The sequence below is a fragment of the Mus musculus genome, chromosome 3, assembly GCF_000001635.26.
Source record: "Mus musculus strain C57BL/6J chromosome 3, GRCm38.p6 C57BL/6J".
NCBI classification, from domain to species: domain Eukaryota; kingdom Metazoa; phylum Chordata; class Mammalia; order Rodentia; family Muridae; genus Mus; species Mus musculus.
The window spans coordinates 30,736,338-30,744,376 of record NC_000069.6 but is presented as its reverse complement, the minus strand read 5'-3'; positions in this window follow the sequence as shown (position 1 = coordinate 30,744,376).

Sequence of the window (8,039 nt, the reverse complement as noted above, 5' to 3'; positions counted from 1 at the left end):
TGATTGGTCAATGAGCTCCAGGCCTCCTCCTGTTTTAACTTCCTCAGTTCTGGGATCACAAGTGGGTATTCACCAGGTCCAACTGCTTCCTCTTCCTCTTCCTCCTCCTCCTCTTCTTTATATTTACTAACATTTTCATATAACATATTTTGATCATATTCTTTACCACCCCTAGCCCCTTCCAGATCCTTCCCACCTCCTTTCCCATCCAACTTCACGTTCTCTCCCTCTTCCTCCCTCTCTTTCAAAAAAACTTCAAGAAAAAAACAACAATCCCCCCACAAAACAAAATCAAAGTAGACAAAAACATTTTTAAAAGGTAAATAAGACAAAAAAATATCAAAACAAAATGCACAAAAGAGTCGCTGGGCCCATTTTGTGCTGGACAGCTAGGCCTAGGTTCTTTCTTTCTTTTTTTTTTTTTTTTAGTTTTGTTTTTTGTTTGTTTGTTTGTTTTTTAGGTATTTTCTTCATTTACATTTCAAATGCTATCCCAAAAGTCCCCAATACCCTCCCCCCCCCCCACTCCCCTACCCACCCACTCCCACTTCTTGGTCCTGGAGTTCCCCTGTACTGAGGCATATAAAGTTTGCAAGACCAAGGGGCCTCTCTTCCCAGTGATGGCCGACTAGGCCATCTTTTGATACATATGCAGCTAGAGACACGAGCTCCGGGGTACTGGTTAGTTCATAGTGTTGTTCCACCTATAGGATTGCAGATCCCTTTAGATCTTTGGGTATTTTCTCTAGCTCCTCCATTGGGAGCCCTGTGTTCCATCCAATAGCTGACTGTGAGCATCCACTTCTGTGTTTTAGGCCCAGATTCTTAAAGCTGACTCTGCATATGAACTCAGGATCTCCCACCCTTTGTAAGCTAGCAATTTACTAATGAGCCATCCGCCCCTCCCCGCCCCCAGCCCAGCTAATGCCTTTAAACGTTGCAAATAGAAGATTCAGACAAGAATTTTATACCCTTCAACTGCAGTTTTCTGTTGGCGATCCATAAAATAAACATTTCTTTGCCCGTATTACTGAGAGTAATTTCTAAAATAATAAAGTCACAATAGGATGGCAGTGATCACACAAGTCATGTAAGTAGCAAGTCACTCTCTTTGCCCCAGCGGTAGGAAGCCCAAGACCAAACTATAAATTGTCTGTGGCCTCATCTTACCCCCGAGATCCCGCTTGCGGGTGTTCCGTCTCTCACCTCCCCAACAGCTCCCACTCATGAGGTGGCTGAGTCTGGTAAGGAAGGAGCTCTGGCAGGCGAAACAGAAGAAGTGAGCAAGACAGAAGCTTCCAGAGAGACCAGAGTTCTGATGATCTGTGGCTCACTTCTGCCTAGTGTAGACCAATCTGCTATGCTGTAGTGTGAAGTACAAATTCTCCTACTCTCGTTGCAGGGTAGCTACACCCCAGCCTCCCTAGTCCAGTCACTGCAGCCTCTCCCATAATCTCCTCCCTACAGAGTGCTGAAGAGATAGGTCTCCAAGAGCTATGATTGCTACTGAGTGTGGGGAGTTCACAGAGCTCTGGCTGTTTAAGGGATTGCCGCAGGGAATTAAAGCTCCCCAGGGAGGGAGGGGGTGGGTAAGGAAGAGCACAAGTAAAGGCCTTGCTAATCATTTGGGGTACACATTAGCTTGCACCCCAGCTGTGGTGGTGTGTTAAGGCTATGGAGGGCTAGGAGGTGGGTCTGGCTTATCAGAAATAGGTCACGGTTGGTCAAGGCTTGAAGGCTGAGGCTACTTCTTGTTCCAGTCTAGTATACTCTTCTTCCTGCCCGATGCCTTTGTTAGCAAGCCCCTGCCTCACACTGCTGTGACACAGATGGAGCCTCTGCCCCAAGCTCCCATCAGCACACTTGCTCGGCTAAGGTGGACTGAGATCTCTCTGAAACTGTCAGTCAAAGCGTTGCTTTTCTCCCGTGATTGTGTCTGTGAGATAGAGATGGCCAGAGTGACGCACATGTAATTTATGTGGTTTGCTAGAATGTGGCTCAGTTGCTGGAGTGTTTGCCTAGTACCCAGCACTGCATGAACCAGACATGGTAGCCCATGCCTGCAGTGGGATGAGGAACCCAAAGTCGTCTTTGGCTCCCTAGTGAGTCTGAGGTCAGCTTTGAAAGCATGGGACACCGGGCAGTGGTGGCGCACGGCTTTAATCCCAGCACTTGGGAGGCAGAGGCAGGTGGATTTCTGAGTTTGAGGCCAGCCTGGTCTACAGAGTGAGTTCCAGGTCAGTCAGGGCTATACCTGTCTCGAAACACTCCCCCTACCCCACCGCAAAACAAGGAGGAGGAGGAGGAGGAGGAGGAGGAGGAGGAGGAGGAGGAGAAGAAGAAGAAGAAGAAGAAGAAGCAGAAGAAGAAGAAGAAGAAGAAGAAGAAGAAGAAGAAGAAGAAGCAGAAGAAGAAGAAGAAGAAGAAGAAGAAGAAGAAGAAGAAGAAGAAGAAGAAGAAGGAGAAAGCATGAGACTTTATTTCGAAAGAAAGAAATAAAGAAAGAGAGAAAGAAAGAAAGATTATACAGTAGCAAAGAATGGGTTGGGAGAAGGGCCACTAGATACCGTTGAGGGGCTGTACCTTGTCCCTTGACTCTCCTGGCACTGGTTCCATTCATCACAACGAGGTGCTTCTCAATGTCATGTCCCCTCCCCTGTTTTATGTGGTCCCGAAAGTAGATAGCTCTTGGCCACAGTGTTATTTTTGCCTCAGCCTTGGAGGCCCACCTTAGCAAGTGTCCCAGAAGCATTCTGTTCCTTTTATGCAACCTGGGGGTGTGGAGGCGCTTCTAGGTCTCTGGCGCCCAGAGTAACTCTGGGAAGCTAAACCAGGCTGGCTGCCTGCCTAGATACAGCAAGCCAAGGCTGCTCAGGCTGCTCCAGGCCAGTGCTTCCAGGAAACCTCAGGAGATGTGGGCCAAGAGCCAGTCAGGGCTAAAGGAGCGGATGCCCTGCCCTGCACCCCAGAACACCCTTGGGTGGATGGGGGTGCGGGGGAAGGTAGGGGGTCAAAGGTGACTGTTACTTTGCTCCCCTGGGTCAGACTTAACGGAACTGTCAGATCCCCTAGTGCTGGCTCCTGACCTGTTAACCAGTGGGGACATCTGGAGCTAGGTTTCCCAGTCTTTGTCCATCAAATCTAATTTTAAGGACAAATGCCCAGCTAGGCAGTTGAAGAAAAGAAACCTAAGGTCAAAGTCAGTTTCCCCTACCCATAGCCTCTTTCAATGACTGGAGTTGCCCCACTGTCCTTACTGTGACAATGACCTTCAGACCCCACCTCTGAACTATCAGAAGAAAGGCTGATAATTCACTTACATCATAGCTGTGTAAAAATAAAGAGTTAGCTTTAAATTTTGGTTACGGTTAATATTCTTGCATGGGTGGCTTTCTGTAGCTGTGGTTAAGGGCTTGCTGAAAATGGAGAAATACTTTCGGCCTTGTGGAGTCTGTTGTCCTGATACCAACACTTCTGACCACACATGCATCTGAAATTGATTTTCATAATACTGCTGAATATCCCATTTCCTGAATAAGCCTGTAGATATTGAAATACAATATACTAGATCTATTTATTTATTTATTGCAGACTATGATTATTTCATGATTTAAGCAAAACAGGGAATCTACTTAAATCATGAATTATCCAATGAAGTCCAAGAATGGAATCATGTGAGGTGAATTCTGAGTGCTTGTGAGAAAACTCCAAGAAAACCAGAGTCTCGTGCCCTCAGTTTCTTCACAACACAGAGTTGTTCTTGGAATGAGTGTGCACGCTCCTCCTAGGTGTGTCGGGTAGGCGTGGTTTAATTCAGCTGTTCTCACTCACACACCTCTGTGGAAAATGGTCTTGCCACGTGCGGCTTGTCCTTGTGATTGAACACCTTCGTCATGTGATTCTCCTTAACCCTCAGAGTATAAACTGGCTGTATCCTGAATAAAATTCTCGGCTATTGCAAGAGACTTTAGTTTGCCTCATTTTAAGGCCCTGCTCTCCCAGGTTCATGCTGAACTAGAACGGTAACCAGGTGACTAATTAAAATCTTCAGCTCTGGGCTGGAGCGATGGCTGCTCTTCAAAGCACCTGGATTCACATTGCAGCTCACCACTGTCTGTAGCTCCAGTTTCAGGGTACCTGTCACCCTCACACACACACACACACACACACACACACACACACACACACACAAAGCACAACACCAATGTGCATAAAAAACACCAACAGTTAAAAATTAAAAAAACTCAATCTCAGTAAGATTATGAATTTTAAAATATTTGTAGCAACATATAGTCATAAGATGTAGTACAGTGACTCCAACTATACCATACTGTGTTTAAGCCTGGTGTGGTTGGTATCAGTGCTTGCTCTTAGGGATGATTGCCTTAGAAACAATGAACATGCTTTGCTTCATGCATATGATTACAGTACTGAACTCTTTATGGTTATAACTGCTCTTCCACTGGTCCAGTGTGTGTGTGTGTGTGTGTGTGTGTGTGTGTGTGTGTGCATTAAGCAAGCAGTCTACTGCTGAACTATACCTCCAGACCTTGGCTTTATCCTTTGCTTTGTAAAAAAGACAGTAAGCATAAAGGTCTCTGTTATCTTTTCTTTAACCTCCTTAATTTTAACTTGTTCTACTTTTCTTAATAGCCTCATTAAGAACAATCACCGAGAAAGCTGTGGCTGAGAATAATAAAAAAAAATCATACAATAATTTGCAACAAAGTACTTAGAATATCAATTAATTTAAAAAATAGTGCTTAAAAAAATGGCAATCTCACCGTTGTAGCCCAGGCTGGCTCCAATTCAGGCATGACCTTATAAATATCTCTCCCATGGTGGGATGCTGATTGTCTCCATCTTTTACAGGCCTACAAGACACGTCCCAGAGTCCTTTCCACCTTACCTTACATCCTGTCTCTGATGTTGTTTCTTCTCCCTTTTTCATGGGGTTCCTTGAGCCATGGAGAAAATGATGTAGATGTCCCCCTGGGACATCAAGGACTGGATATCAAGTCACCTGATCTCTGCATTTTGACCAGTTACGAGTCTTTAAATTAGCCATAACCCATTGTAGAGCAGAAGTCCTGGCCTAGGCTGGGCACAGCCCTTAACTATGGGTATAAACAAACATTTAGGAGGTAGATTGATACCATGTTCATTTAGGAAAATGATAGTAGATTCCCCTGTGACTGAGGCCCTCCCCAGCCACGGACTTTTGATAAAGTATACAGTGCCACATATGAGTTCCCTGCAGTGATGTAGGCCTCACATCTTGCCCTAGAGTAGTGAGTTTCTGCATATCTTCATGACACTACTGAACCAGAGGGCACATGTTGCCTGGCTGGTTGGCATTGTATCTTACAGGGTTCACAGCTGGATAAGAACACTGAGGACGTTTGTCCCCCCAACAGCCTGAATACACATTCTGCCACTGTGTAGTCAGCAGGGAGGACATTTCCAGATCAATTCCAGCTTAATTTTTCTATGTCAGTTGCTATCAGGTCTTATACCATCACCATCACCACCACCACCACCATCAACATCATCACCACCATCATCATCACTATTACTATTATTATTATTTAGTCTGGTGCTGGGGATTCAACACAGGGTCTCACAAAACATGCGAAACCTGCACTCAACCACTGGGACTTAGCACTGGCTGCTTTGACAGTTTCTTTAGAGATAGTTTTCATTGACCCTTCTCTTATTAGGTGTTTGACTAGGGGTGAGCTTCAGTGAACTTCACAGGCTTGCTGTGGAGGTCAATGGGACAGAAGATCTGCAGAACATTAAAGATTTTCGAGGAGGCACTCTGTAAATACAAAATAATATATAGTAAAGTTGATTTACTCGTGAAACAAAATTACAGCATAAAATACCTCCCAGCCAATTTGTATCCCGGCTTCTGGAACTGAACAGACACGTTTTGTTGTGTGGATATTAACTGTAACAGAGTTTATTCCCCACCCCCCCAGGAAAAATCCCTTTTCATTTCTCTAAATAATAAAAAGCATTTTGGGCAGATTAGAAAACATGGGGACTGTGGACGCTGAGCCTTCGTGGCTCCACAGAGCAAGCTCCTTTCTCAGTGTCATGGTGACTTATGAGCTACAGATTTTTACAGCCATTAGAACATTGGCCAAATTAAGCTGGAATTACCTTAGTTGACTGCTATTAGCAGGAGCTCCAGGATCCAGTCAGTGCCCAAAATAAATCCATGTAACGACAGACATCAACAGTTGTACAAAGCAGGCTTTTAAGGATTGGTTTCTGGAAACTGGGTAGTGTTTACTGAGACAAAAGGCCTATCATTAATAGATATTTAACCAGCTAAATAGATTAAGCTCTTTTCGGTGATCAGACCATGATTACAGAAGTAGCTTAACAACATGAATAGCAGTGTGTGTGTGTGTGTGTGTGTGTTTTTTTTTTTTTTCTTGACTTGAAATCTTCTCACTGGTACAGAGCTTTTGCAGCATATGAATATTATCCTGTTTGCACCCACGGCACCCAGTGTCTGTTAGGAAACAGCCATAGCTTCTGACCAGATCCTGAAGAGGGGCAGTGGTTATATTTCCTGCATGGTGGGTCACTGAAGAGACCTCAGATGATTCCTGGGGTCTCTGCTCCTTCTGTGATCTCCCTGGCTTCTGGCTCGAGCTGTATCCTGTTTCAAGCCAACCTCAGATACCAATACTGTACGGCCAGATGGCGGCCACTATGATGAGGGCCCATGCCATGAGCTATCTAGTTGTTGTTTTTTTCTTTTTCTTTTTTAATTGCAGTGAAATACCAGAGTATTTGCTGGCTTACCCAATTTTAAGTGTGTATGTAACTCAGGAGCAAGTCCATTTACATTGCTGGAGATAGCTGGCCTTTGATCTTACTCTTGCCAAACTGAAACCCCAAGTGTGTTAAATTCTCTCCTGTCCTGGACAACTGAAGTTGTGCTTTTTATCTCTAGAAATCTGACTAATCCAGGCAGCACGTACAAACTCAACTGTGCAGTGTTGTTCCTCCTGTGACTGCTTATTGCATTCAGTGTGAGGTCCTCACGGTTCATCCACACTGGACCAGAGTCAGATTTCTTCTTTTTAAGGCTGAATTCCATTATGTACCTTTGCCCTGTTTCATAGTCACTCTGCTTTGTTTCTTTGTTTCTTTCTTTGTTCTTTGTTTCTTTCTAAATGGGTGTTCAGATCGCCTGAACATGGAGGCACACACATTTCTTGACTCCTCAGGAGTGGAATATGAGAATTCTATTTTTGCTTTTTGAGGAGCTGCCACGCTGCTTCCCACAGCAGCTGTGTTCTCTTTATATCCCCTACGGCAAGACTATGCACAGGCTTCGGTTTCCCGCATCCCTGCCAGCGCTTGTGATTTCTTCAGTAACAGTGATTCTCCTGTGTGTGAGCCCATGGTTCCTTACGCCCTTGATTTGCATTCCGCTATGCTGTCCAGTAAACACCCAGTGGCTTGCTGAGGGTTTTACAGTTCAGCTGGAAACATTTCCTTCACCTGTCTTGCTTCGCTCTGGGTCAGGTTGCTTGACTCTGGTTGTTGATTTGGAAGCTGGATATTAACCCCTTGTCAGAGATACAATTTTCAAATATTTTCTGCCACCCCGTGGAAGACCCTCTCATACTGATGATTGTGTCCTTAGAAGATTTAATTTTTAATAAAATCCAATTTACTTTACTTTTTTGCCTTTGCCTTTGGAGTCATATAAGGAATAATTTCCAGATCTAATGTCATAAACCATTCCCTCATATCTTCTTCTAGCAATTTTATAGTCTTAGCTCATATTTATATCCACTTTTAATTCTATATGGTTTAGATAAAGTGCCCAATTGTACTTTTGTTTGTGCACATTCAGCTTTTTCCAGTGTGACAGAGGGATGTACAGCGGGACACACTGTGATATTCCCCAGCTTCCATGAGGAGAGGTTTTCTATGTTTTGGTTTTTTGTTTGTTTTGTTTTGTTTGTGTGTGTGTTTTAGTTTAGTGGGGGACGTTGCAAGACCAAAGT